Source organism: Pristiophorus japonicus, unplaced genomic scaffold, assembly GCF_044704955.1.
Source record: "Pristiophorus japonicus isolate sPriJap1 unplaced genomic scaffold, sPriJap1.hap1 HAP1_SCAFFOLD_70, whole genome shotgun sequence".
In the NCBI taxonomy this organism is placed as follows: Eukaryota; Metazoa; Chordata; class Chondrichthyes; family Pristiophoridae; genus Pristiophorus; species Pristiophorus japonicus.
Genome location: NW_027254613.1, coordinates 2546262 through 2560719, shown reverse-complemented (window position 1 = coordinate 2560719; position 14458 = coordinate 2546262).

The window sequence follows — 14458 nt, the reverse complement described above, 5'->3', positions numbered from 1 at the left end:
ATCAGCCATGATTTTGTTGAATGGCGGGGTAGGCTCGAGGGGATAGATGGCTTACTCCTGCTCCTAATTCTTATGTTCTATGTTCTTATGTTACGACTAGGGGGATCAAGTGGTATGGCGAGAAAGCAGGAATGGGGTACTGAAGTTGCATGTTCAGCCATGAACTCATTGAATGGCGGTGCAGGCTCAAAGGGCCGAATGGGCCACTCCTGCGCCTATTTTCTATGTTTCTATGTTTCTATGTTTCTAGACGGCGGTGGATGCTGTGTCGTTGACTATATTCAAGAAAGTGGACAATACATTTTATGGAACTAACAGAGTTAAAGGATTTGGGGAAGTAGAGGAATGTGGAGTTGAACTGGACACTCGTGTTGAATGGCCGAGTAAGCTCGACTGGCCAAATGGCCCAATGCGGCTCCAATTTCTTATGTAAGTCATCATAACTTATATCAACACAGGTAAATTGACCGAGTACCCTAAAACTGACAAAATGACCATCATATAATCCAGCTTAAGTTAATTGCACCATATAGTACCCAAATTACTGTTAACTCATCCAATGAAATAAAATTGACGAAATATCCTGAAAATAATCATCAATTAAAGCAACACAAGTTATATGATCCAACTGCTGGAAATTGTGCAAGTGGTGATCACATAACCAATCACACGGAAACTGTCCTAGAATGAAGAAATGAAGACATGAACATCATCTAACCAAGCACACATAAACTTAACCACACAGTTAAAAATGACCACATTACCAGCACATCATCCATTACTGGTAAACTGGCCAACACACAGAACTAACCAATTCAACATCTCCTAACTTAGCACATGTAAACTAACTCAGTACACAGTACCAGAAACTGACGAAAGGATCAACATCAAACACAGCACACATCAACTTAACCAGCACCCAGAAACTGACCGAGAGTTCATCACCTAATCAAACACACATTATCTGACCCAATATACATAAAATGATCAATTGACCATCCACTACTACAGATGCATCAACTGACACATCGCCCAGAAACTGACTATATTAATCAAAGGCATCGCAGTACATGAAAACTCAATGAGTACCCGTGGACTGTTCAGTTGTAAATCACCGAACCAAGCAGACTTAAACTGACACTACAGCCAGGTACTACCAACTTTACATCACCACGCCGGGATACGAAGACTGTCCCAGCACTCAGAATTTGTGTAAGTGAACATCAGCTAAGCCAATACATGTAAGCAGGGCCAGTATGAGGAAACTGATAAGTTGATTACTACCGACGCCAACACATTAAGTTGAACCAGCTTCCTTGAATTAAGCAAGTAACCATCACCTAACACAGGTCACGTAAAGCTACCCAGCACCGAGAAGCTGATAGGTGAGCAACTAACCGAATGCGTGTAAACAGACCCACCTCCAGAAATATGAGCACGTGACCTGCACATCATCAAGTAGACGTTAACTGTCCCTACTTCGAGAAACTGACCAAGTGACCTATGCCTAAACAAGTGGAACAAAACTGAATAAATAACCTTAAACTGACCAAGTAGCAATCACCTCACCGAACACTTGAAAACTAACGAAGTAGCAGAAACAATACAAGTGACCAACACCGAAACCAGCGCATGAAAACTGACCCAGGATCTCGAGGCCGCTGTGGTTCCAATGAACTGAACTTCTTCTTAAATATTAACATTAACCACAAACAATGAAATAAACCTGAGCTCGGAAATAATGGCAGACCTCGTACTATGTCAGAGATCTTTACATGTTGAACTAGATCATTAAATAGCCGATGCTGCAGGTTCCAACACTATGCTAGTCTGAATAATGCTTGGAATAAATAGTAAACCGTAAGAACAGGACATTCTGGGCAGTTACTTCACTGAACAGCCGCCTGTTTCAGAAACTGCTCGGAACGAATGGTCTGACATCTCAGATCGCCCGGAGAGAAGCAGATATATATTTGCCCAGTACGAAGCTGTCCAGAACAAAAACTTACTGACCGCACAGGTTGAGGAAATAATCCATAAATCATCTTTAGTAATAATAACGACCGAAGCTTCGCGCATTTGCTGTGAAAACTTGTGATTTCTGTTCTTCTTGGAGAGGCTGCTGAGCGCTTGACTGGATGCCTGATTTACACATAAAGGAAACATGCACTGAGACTCTCAGGTTACATTCGCCTATTAATGCCAGTCTGTCGCACGCAGCAGCATTGCTTCCACTCATGGTTACAACCGAACAAAATATATTTGAACGGAAATGTTGAAGATGGACACTCAGAGTAATTCAACAGTCCAGCCAATGTCAATTCAAACATCAAAGTCCCGGAATGGACAAACCCGAAGGCATGTAGATCACACAGAGACAGGTAAATGCACCTGTTCAACTGAGGAAACAGGGTCAGGAATGATTTTAGTTTCCCGGCAGTGGGGGAGGAAATTCCTGCTTCTCAATAAAATGACATTTATGAGTAATGTCTCAGGCACTGAAACGTTATCCCCGCATCAGTCTGTATTGAGCTGATGAATCGACAATGATTTATAAATATGAGCAAGTGAGCTGCAGGAAAATCCCTTTCTGCGGGAACAGTGGCGGCTTAGTGCCAGGTAGACAGAGAATAGGGAAACAGACTCTCGTTTGTGTACCTCTGGCATAAAGAGCTGGCAAAAATCGCAGTAATTAAAAATATGGGATGCAAATGTTCTCAATAAGTTAAATATTACTTCGGAGGGGTTAGAATATTTTAATGATCTCTCCGATTCTTTTGGATTTAAAGAATTTGCAACAAATTATACATCACGCACACAACACAATAGCCATTGCAGCGATTTCACACACAGTGCAGGGAGAGCAATGTGAGAATTCAAACTCGTGGGCGCTGCCTTTGTTTCCCCGCACAGGTTCAAACCTTCCTCGCAGCACAACTGCTCATTGTTTGCCTCAATGTGTGTAATAGTTTATATTCTTTCATTCAATTTCTCTAGCAGGGTTTAGTAATTTCAATGATGCTTTTAAGGGTATGAAAGAATTGTTGTATTACTGACCTGCTATAAACGCTGAGGTCGGTTACAAGTATTAATTCAACAAATGAACTGTGAAACTAACGGTTCAAGAAGGCTTACTGGGAAGCTTGGTCAATTCCAAAAGATTGACTCAGGCTGTCTGGAAAGATACAGATGTGGAGGCCTCACGAGCCTGTGGGGCACCGCTGTCAACAGCAGATACTGTCTCTTAGCTTCAGCATGTGTAGCCATGGGGAAGATAGAATTGACAGTCACTTGCCTTGATGTAATTCACATGTTTCTGTCACCAGGAATATTATCACAGCAGCCATTCTGAATGGAAAAAGAGCACATTCCATGGGACAGTCCACGAGAAAGCCAAAAAGCGGAAGACCTTGAAGAGGCATTAAACTTAATACCAAGGAGGACGTCAACAATTAATGAGGTCACTCGAAGCAGGTGAATTGCCAATTCTGAGTTATGAATTGCACCACTAACTTAAAGGTGTCTGAATCGTCAATCTGTCTGCCCAGGCTCAGCATGTAGCGGCTCGCATCAGAATTAGATGGTTCAAGCCCTCTACAAATGTTTTAATTCTCAATAGGTTTTCTTCTTAATTCTTCCAATAACCAGAGAATACAGGCCACTTCTACTCACACTCTCCTCATCACAGAGAACAATTGTCCGAGGAAATAATCTAGTAAACCTTCACCTCTGAATACGATTTTTCATTTTCTTCAGTAAGCAGACTAAAACAATACACAGTACACGTTCCCCAGCATTTTCTCGGCACCGATGCGATGGGTCGTAAAGGGAGAGATGAGCCCGAAGATGCATTGAGCCAGTGTGACCCCCAGCTGCAGGCGAACATAAATACAGTTTAATCTCCAGCAGCGGGTCCAGGATCAGGGAGATATTTTCAGATCATGTTGCTGAAACTAACTTATAGCAAACATACCTTGAACTGTACCGAAAAATTCAGAGCTGGGGACCACCTGTGATATCTGGTAAAAATTGGAAAGCTCAAACCGACCAATGGAGGCTTGAACCATTGACGCTGAAATGAAGAGATTCAAGCTCTATCCATTGAGCGAGCCAGACATAAATAACAGCGGAAAGTTAACAAGTGAGCATCAAATAACCCTGCATAAGTAAACAGACCCATCACCTAGAAACTGACCAATTGAGCGTCATCTAAACCAACATATGTAAGCTAACTCATTACACAGAACCTGAGCGAGTGACCATCATCTAACCCGGCACAAGTAAACTGAGCCAGCACACAAACAGTGAAAAATGGCCACCTGCCCAAACACATGCAAACTTACCCAACACCCAGAAACTGCTCCTGTATCAATGAACTGAGGCAGAAACACTAAATAACCCATCGCCCGAAAATAATGGCAGACCTTGACCTGAGTCAGAAACCATTAAAAGTTGAAGTAAAACATTAATTACTGATGTTGTAGATTTCAAAGTTATTCCAGCCTGAACAACGCGATCACATGGAGTAAGTCATAAAAGTTAAATCACTATATTATCGGCACTGGCCTCACTAAACAGCCGCCTGTTTAATAATCATCTCGGAACGAAGGGGCTGACACGTCAGATCGCCAGGAGAGAAACAGATAGATATTTACACAGTACAACCTGTGCAGGAAAACTTACTCACCTCACTGGTTGAGGCAGCAACGCAGCAACTATCTTTAGCAGCAAAAACGTCCGAATCATCTCGCATTTTCTGTGAAAACTGGTGATTTCTCTGCTTCTTGGAGAGGCTGCTGAGCGCTTGACAGGATGCCTGATTTACACACAAAGGAAACCTGCAATGAGACTCTCAGGTTACATTCCCCTATTAGAGACAATCGGTTGCACACAGCAGCGTTATTGCCACTCATGGTTACAACAGAACAATATATTTCAACGGAAATATTGAGGATGGACACTCAGAGCAATTCAACAGCACAGTCCATGTCACTTCAATCTTCAAAGTCCCGAGTGGAAACCCTAAAACATGTGGATCACAGAGAGACAGGAAAACCCACCTGTTTAACTGCGGGAACTGTCACAGCAATGGATCTTCGATTCTCCTCAGTGGAGGACAACTTCCTCTTTCAAAAAAAAATACTTTTAAAAGTAATGTCTCACGAACTGGAAAGTTGTCCCGACACCAGTCTCGATGGAGGTGAAGGATGGAGATTGATTTACCAATAGGAGTAAGTGAGCTGGTGGGAAAGCCCTCTCTGGTAGAACAGCGCCAGCTTAGTGTCACGTACACAGATAAAGGAACAGAGATTCTCCTCTGTGTATCTGTGGCTGACAGAGGGAACAACAATCGCAGTAATAGAAATCATATTGTACCAAATATGAATACAATGTAATGTGTGTTTGTAACTGTTCTCAACATACTATATTACTATTGCACTTCAGAGAGGAGAGATTTTGATGGTTGCTGCCAATCTTTTCGATATCACGAAACTGCAGCAAATTGAACATCAGGAGCGCAGCACAATAAACATTGCAACGATTAAACAGACAGAGCAAGTCAGCGATTGGAGAATGTAAACTGTTGGGCGCTGCCTTTGTTTCCACCCACAGGTTCAGAACTTGTTCGAAGCGGATCTGCCAAGTGTTTGCCTCAATTCCTGTAATGGTTTATATTCTTTAAACACTTTCTCTAGAAAGGTGTTGGAGATTCCAATAACGCTGTTAAGGATAATTTAGGATTGTTGTATTACTGACGTTCTAAAGGAGCTCAGGTTAGTTAATTGTAATAACTGAAAAAAGGAACGATTAAACTGACGATACACCAACACATTCTGGGAAGCCTGGCCAAAGTCCAAAAGTGTCATTCAATCCGTCTGGAAAGCAACAGATCAGGAGCATAAATGACACTGTGGGAAACCGTTTTTAACACCAAGTGCGATCAGTTAGCCTCATTCTGTGTAACCATGGCGACAAATAAAAATACACTGGAAAGCTTGTTTTTGTCAGTAGGATTGGTATCAAAGCGGAAAATCTTAAGTGACAAAGAGAACACATTCCATGGGACAGTCCAGGTGATAGACAATCAGGGAGAAACATTTGAAGACCGATAATAATACCACCAAGGAGGACATCAACAAGTAACGAACTTCTCTGGATCCCAAATCAGAATAATTGGCCGTTTTGAGTTCCGATTTACACCACTGAGATAAAGGTTGTCTGAACCACCATCACTCTGCCGTGGCTCAGCTGGGAGCGCACTCCGCTGAGTTAGAAGGTTCATTCCAGCTATAAATTTTACACGTTTCAATGAGATTGCCTCTCATTAAGCAAAACACTTGATGTGGCACTCTGCCCCGAGTTGGCCGTGGTGCAGATGAGACTGTCATCCATCTATTTTGGGATTGCCCCTTTGCAAGGTAGGCCTGGATGGAGATGCAGTGGTTGGTGTCGTGTTCATCCCAAGCAGCTCCGTAACACAGTTCTCTGTGCTCTACGGACTGTTCCCAGGGACACTCACCGAGACAGACATCATCTGCTGCTGGAGGGCCATGCACTCAGTGAAAGACGCATCTTGGACTTGTGAAACTTGCTGGTCTTCCAGAGCATGTGTTGGAGACTGGCACAATCCAAATTCCATGAGTACGTGCTGAGGGACGTTCTAAAAATTTGTGCAGTCGCCGCAATGGCACGGTGGGAAAGAGCCACAGTTTAAAACCCTTCCGTCATGATAAACCCAGGGGCTGGAATCAGTATAAAATTGCCCTCGGGCTGTACTTGCAAACCTTTTGTATACGTTGAGCACCAGGATCTGAAAAAACCTATGCAGTGCCATGTATAATGCAAGTTCTGTTTGGTAATGTATGTTGCAAGAGATGTAACTTTACCCTCACCCATTCCGTGTACCGTATAGTGCCACTAGTAAAGCAATATGATGACTGTATTACAATGTATCCTGGATTACACTGAAATGTACCTCGAAATGTAACGCAAGCAAATCTATTGAATGGAACTGACGTTAGCATCCAAATGTATTGTAAGGAATTGCTGACTGCATCCAAATGTACTGAACTGTCTACCAATGTATTGTGCAAATTTTAAATGAATAAAGTATATTTTGAAATTTAAAAAAACGAAGCAAAACACCAGATAATGTAGGCCCATTCTACTAAATCTCTCCTCGTAAGACAAACCTTTTGCTCCAGTAATCGATCTTGGAATATTTCGTTGCATCCCCACTAAAACAGCGTTTTCGTTTCTAAGGTAAGGAGATCAAAATGGTGCACAGTACAACTTCCCTGCTGATTTCCCGGCAGCGAAGGATCATGAATGTGCGTTGGTCCACTGACCCCAAGTTCTCCGTGACATTAAATAAACCTCAGTCTTGGGCAGCGAGATAATCAGATATATATATTTCCTGTTACTGTTCTAAATTATATCAAACACTCCTTGACATCTTTGCCCTGGAATTCTGAGGGAACCCCTGTGAATTCAAACTAAAATCACAGAGATCCAACCATCTAATGAGGGGCTTAAAGGCTACGAGACTGTAAAGAAGAGTTTGCTGGTCGAGTGACTGAGCCAGCCCGGCCTAATACAATGGTGGATACAGACCAAGTGGCGATCAATAAACCAACGCATGTAAAATGAGCCAGGACTCATAAACTATGCAAGTAACCATTACTGAACCCATCGCACTGTAAACCTACTTAGCACCCAGAAACAGTTACAGACCCAATTAACTGAACCGGAAACTTTGAAGTTACCGACCATGTATACATGTTCCCAGAGCTCAGCCTGATTGAGAGTTTGTTAAAAGTTTGGATGAAAACACTAACCTGATCACCTTACTGATGTCGGAGATTCCAAGAGTATTCTAATCTGAATAAGGTGGCCAAAGGAATAATTAATGAAATATAAAAGCACGACACTCTCGGCACTGACACCACGAAACAGCACAACCCCACCCACCCAGTCTGTGTAAGAAACAACTCAGAACAAAGGGGCTGAATTGTCAAAAGGGCAGTAAAGAAGCGATCACACCGCGGCATACATATTTGTAGAATTAGGAACTGCCAAGAAACACTGACTAGCCATGCCGCATGTTGGCGTAAGGTAGAAAGATTATTTGTGCCTATTTATGGTTGAATCTTGTCCCATTTTCTCTGAGAAGCGTTGATTTCATTCGTTTTTGCAGAGCCTGCTGATCACTTGACTGGACACCGAATTCACACACAAAGGAAACCTGCGTTGGACTATCAGGTATTGTTATCTTATTAGTGACAGTCAGGTGGGCCCAGCAGCGTGAGATTATATTTCCACCGATGGTTACAACACAGCATAATAAATTAAACCAGAGATATTGGGCACGGACATTCAGAGCCATTCAACTCGGCCATGTGATATGCTCCTCCTGTACCATGTGGGAACTCGGAGACACTTCCGGTGTCCCTGACGACTACGTGTGTGGGAAGTGTATCCGGCTCGAGCTCTTGACGGTCCGCGTTGCGGAATTGGAGCTGAAGGTGGATTCACTCTGGAGCATCCACGATGCTGAGAATGACGTGAGTATCACGTGTAGTGAGTTGGTCTTACCGCAGGAGAAGGGTCCACAGCCAGATAGGGAATGGAAGACCAACAGGAAGAGCAGTGCAAGAAAGATAGTGCAGGAGTCCCCTGTGGTCATCCCCCTGCAAAACAGATACACTGCTTTGAGTACTGTTGGGGAGGATGACTCATCAGGGGAGGGCAGCAGCAGCCAAGTTCATGGCACCATAGGTGGCTCTGCTGCAAAGGAGGGCAGGAAAAAGAGTGGGAGCGCGATAGTGATAGGGGATTCGATGGTGAGGGGAATTGATAGGCGTTTTTGCGGACGCAACCGAGACTCCAGGATGGTATGTTGCCTCCCTGGTGCAAGGGTCAAGGATGTCTCGGAGCGGGTGCAGGACATTCTGAAATGGGAGGGAGAACAGTCAGTTATCGTGGTGCACATTGGTACCAACGACATAGGTAAAAAAAGGGATGAGGTCCTACGAAAAGAATTTAAGGAGCTAGGAGCTAAATTAAAAAGTAGGACCTCAAAAGTAGTAATCTCGGGATTGCTACCAGTGCCACGTGCTAGTCAGAGTAGGAATCGCAGGATAGCGCAGATGAATACATGGCTTGAGCAGTGGTGCAGCAGGGAGGGATTCAAATTCTTGGGGCATTGGAACCGGTTCTGGGGGTGGTGGGACCAGTACAAACCGGACGGTCTGCACCTGGGCAGGTCCGGAACCAATGTCCTAGGGGGAGTGTTTGCTAGTGCTGTTGGGGAGGAGTTAAACTAATATTGCAGGGGGATGGGAACCTATCCATGGAGACAGAGGGAGACAAAAAGGAGGCAAAAGCAAAAGACAGAAAGGAGATGAGGAAAAGTGGAGGGCAGAGAAACCCAAGGCAAAGAACAAAAAGGGCCACTGTACAGCAAAATTCTAAAAGGACAAAGGGTGTTAAAAAAAGCAAGCCTGAAGGCTTTGTGTCTTAATGCAAGGAGTATCCGCAATAAGGTGGATGAATTAATTGTGCAAATAGATGTTAACAAATATGATGTGATTGGGATTACGGAGACGTGGCTCCAGGATGATCAGGGCTGGGAACTCAACATCCAGGGGTATTCAACATTCAGGAAGGATAGAATAAAAGGAAAAGGAGGTGGGGTAGCATTGCTGGTTAAAGAGGAGATTAATGCAATAGTTAGGAAAGACATTAGCTTGGATGATGTGGAATCTATGTGGGTAGAGCTGCAGAACACTAAAGGGCAAAAATCGTTAGTGGGAGTTGTGTACAGACCTCCAAACAGTAGTAGTGATGTTGGGGAGGGCATCAAACAGGAAATTAGGAGTGCATGCAATAAAGGTGCAGCAGTTATAATGGGTGACTTTAATATGCACATAGATTGGGCTAGCCAAACTGGAAGCAATACGGTGGAGGAGGATTTCCTGGAATGCATAAGGGATGGTTTTCTAGACCAATATGTCGAGGAACCAACTAGGGGGGAGGCCATCTTCGACTGGGTGTTGTGTAATGAGAGAGGATTAATTAGCAATCTCATTGTGCGAGGCCCCTTGGGGAAGAGTGACCATAATATGGTGGAATTCTGCATTAGGATGGAGAATGAAACAGTTAATTCAGAGACCATGGTCCAGAACTTAAAGCAGGGTAACGTTGAAGGTATGAGGCATGAATTGGCTAAGATAGATTGGCTAATGATACTTAAGGGGTTGACTGTGGATGGGCAATGGCAGACATTTAGAGAACGCATGGATGAATTACAACAATTGTACATTCCTGTCTGGCGTAAAAATAAACAAGGGAAGGTGGCTCAACCGTGGCTATCTGGGGAAATCAGGGATAGTATTAAAGCCAAGGAAGTGGCATACAAATTGGCCAGAAATAGCAGCGAACCTGGGGACTGGGAGAAATTTAGAACTCAGCAGAGGAGGACAAAGGGTTTGATGAGGGTAGGGAAAATGGAGTACGAGAAGAAGCTTGCAGGGAACATTAAGGCGGATTGCAAAAGTTTCTATAGGTATGTAAAGAGAAAGAGGTTAGTAAAGACAAACGTAGGTCCCCTGCAGTCAGAATCAGGGGAAGTTATAACGGGGAACAAAGAAATGGCAGACCAATTGAACAAGTACTTTGGTTCAGTATTCACTAAGGAGGACACAAACAACCTTCCGGATATAAAAGTGGTCAGAGGGTCTATTAAGGAGGAGGAACTGAGGGAAATCTTTATTAGTCGGGAAATTGTGTTGGGGAAATTGATGGGATTGAAGGCCGATAAATCCCCAGGGACTGATGGACTGCATCCCAGAGTACTTAAGGAGGTGGCCTTGGAAATAGCGGATGCATTGACAGTCATTTTCCAACATTGCATTGACTCTGGATCAGTTCCTATGGAGTGGAGGGTAGCCAATGTAACCCCACTTTTTAAAAAAGGAGGGAGAGAGAAAGCAGGGAATTATAGACCGGTCAGCCTGACCTCAGTAGTGGGTAAAATGATGGAATCAATTATTAAGGATGTCATAGCAGCGCATTTGGAAAATGGTGACATGATAGGTCCAAGTCAGCATGGATTTGTAAAAGGGAGATCATGCTTGACAAATCTTCTGGAATTTTTTGAGGATGTTTCCAATAAAGTGGACAAAGGAGTACCAGTTGATGTGGTATATTTGGACTTTCAGAAGGCTTTCGACAAGGTCCCACACAGGAGATTAATGTGCAAAGTTAAAGCACATGGGATTGGGGGTAGTGTGCTGACGTGGATTGAGAACTGGTTGTCAGACAGGAAGCAAAGAGTAGGAGTAAATGGGTACTTTTCGGAATGGCAGGCAGTGACTAGTGGGGTACCGCAGGGTTCTGTGCTGGGGCCCCAGCTGGTTGCATTGTACATTAATGATTTAGACGAGGGGATTAAATGTAGTATCTCCAAATTTGCGGATGACACTAAGTTGGGTGGCAGTGTGAGCTGCGAGGAGGATGCTATGAGGCTACAGAGTGACTTGGATAGGTTAGGTGAGTGGGCAAATGCGTGGCAGATGAAGTATAATGTGGATAAATGTGAGGTTATCCACTTTGGTGGTAAAAACAGAGAGACAGACTATTATCTGAATGGTGACAGATTAGGAAAAGGGAAGGTGCAACGAGACCTGGGTGTCATGGTACATCAGTCATTGAAGGTTGGCATGCAGGTACAGCAGGCGGTTAAGAAAGCAAATGGCATGTTGGCCTTCATAGCGAGGGGATTTGAGTACAGGGGCAGGGAGGTGTTGCTACAGTTGTACAGGGCCTTGGTGAGGCCACACCTGGAGTATTGTGTACAGTTTTGGTCTCCTAACTTGAGGAAGGACATACTTGCTGTTGAGGGAGTGCAGCGAAGATTCACCAGACTGATTCCCGGGATGGTGGGACTGACCTATCAAGAAAGACTGAATCAACTGGGCTTGTATTCACTGGAGTTCAGAAGAGTGAGAGGGGACCTCATAGAAACGTTTAAAATTCTGACGGGTTTGGACAGGTTGGATGCAGGAAGAATGTTCCCAATGTTGGGGAAGTCCAGAACCAGGGGTCACAGTCTAAGGATAAGGGGTAAGCCATTTAGGACCGAGATAAGGAGAAACTTCTTCACCCAGAGAGTGGTGAACCTGTGGAATTCTCTACCACAGGAAGTAGTTGAGGCCAATTCACTAAATATATTCAAAAGGGAGTTAGATGAAGTCCTTACTACTCGGGGGATCAAGGGGTATGGCGTGAAAGCAGGAAGTGGGTACTGAAGTTTCATGTTCAGCCATGAACTCGTTGAATGGCGGTGCAGGCTAGAAGGGCTGAATGGCCTGCTCCTGCACCTATTTTCTATGTTTCTATGTTTCTAACTGTACAGTCCATGTCACTTTAATCATCAAACTCCCTGATTGGACATCTCTAAGTCATGTAGATCACACGGAGACAGGTAAACTCACCTGTTTACCCGCAGCAGTCAGGCTCAGTAATGCAGATTAAATTCCAAGCAATGGGGCGAGGGTTTCTGCTTCTCAAACAACTCCTTTTTACCAATAATGTTTCAGGGCAAGAGAACTGAACGCAACCTCAGTTGGGCTGAAAAATTTGAAATATTTCAATCCACGACTCAGTGTACTGCAGGGAGTGCCCGAGTTGATGGAACAGTGCCAGCTTTGTGTCAGTTAAAGCAGATCAGGGAATTAGATACTCATTGTTGTACCTGTGGGTTAAAGAGTTGCCACAAATCGCAGTCCTGGAAATCACATCGCAATAAACGTGAATAAAATGAAACGTGTGTTTCAGCTGTTTTCGAACATTGTGTAGCTGTTACATATGTGAGGTGTTCAGATTATGTTAACGGTCAGTGCAATTCTTTCGCTTTTTATTATTATGCAGGATAGCAGTATAATAGTCCTTTATTCGAAACATAGAAACATATACATTTACAGCACGGAATGAGGCCATTTCGGTCCATCGTGTCCCTGCCGGCCGACCAAGAGCTATCCAGCCGAATCCCACTTTCTAGCTCTTGCTCCGTAGCCCTGTAGGTTACGGCACTTTACATAGAAATATAGAAAATATGTTTACGTGACCATCCAAGTAGTTGCTGAATGTGGTGAGGTGACATGCCTCTACCCTCCCTTTCGGGCAGTGGGTTCCAGACCCCCGGCACCATCTGGATGAAGACATTTCCCCTCAAATCTCCTCCAATCCTCCCCCCAATTAATGTACATCTCTGTCCCCTGGTTACTGACTCCCCTGCCAAGTGAAACAGTTCATTCCTACCCAATATCCAGGCTGCTCATGATTTTATACACCTCGATAAGATCTCCCGTCTGTCTCCTCTGTTCCAATGAAACAGACCCAGCATCTCTAATAGTTCCTCATAGATAGAATTCTCCTGTCCAGAAAACATTCTTGTAAATGTCCTCATCACCCTTTCCAGTGCAATCACAGCTTTTCTGTAATATGGTGACCAGAACTGCACGCAGTGCTCCAGCTGCTGCCTAAACATTTATTTATACGGTTGATGTATAACGTCCTTATTCTTTTATTCCATCCCTCGACTAAAAAAGGCAAGTTTTCCATTTACATTCGAAACAAGATTTTCTACCTGGCCTGCTTCATTCAGGCATCGGTGGACGCGCTCTCCAAACTCCCTCTGTTCCTCCACACGTTTCACTGTCTTAATATTTCAGAGAATTAGCACACAGTGTAGGCTCGATGATTTGAGAATGGAAAGTACTGGGTGTTGCCTTTCTTTCTCGCCTAGGCTCAAACCTTGCTCGCAGCGGATCTGCTCACTTTTGGACTCAATTCTTGTGATAGTTGATATTCTATAATCCCCTTTCTATAGAAGGCATTTCTCGTTTACATTTAAAATACTAAATAATTGTCTGTCAGCTTGCATTACTGCCCTGCTAAAGGAGCTGAGTTTGGTTAAAGACATTAATTCAAAAAATTATGTATAAATCAACTGTTCAAGATTGCATTCTGGGAAGCTTGGCCAAAGCCGAATGTGTGATTCAGGCCATGTGGAAAGCTACAGATAGGGAGGACTCAAGAACTGTGGGGGAATTGATTTAAACACCAGGTGCTGTCTGCTAGCGTCAGTCTGTGTAACCCACCGGGGAGCGAATTTGAAAGTTACAGGAAAGCTTGTTTATTTCACCAGTAATGGTATCAAAGTAGCTGGTCTAAAGTGACAAGGGAAACACTGCCCATGAGACATTACAGGTTACAGAGAAGCAGGCTTCAGTACTCGGAAAGAGGCAAGAAAAAGACCAAGGAGAAAAGCAACAAGCAATGAACCTCTCCATCTCCCGAAGCAGATGAATTGGCCAATCTGACATTTGCGTTGCATCACTGACTTAATATTGTCTGAACCGCCATCTATCTGCCGTGGCTCCACTGGGAGTGC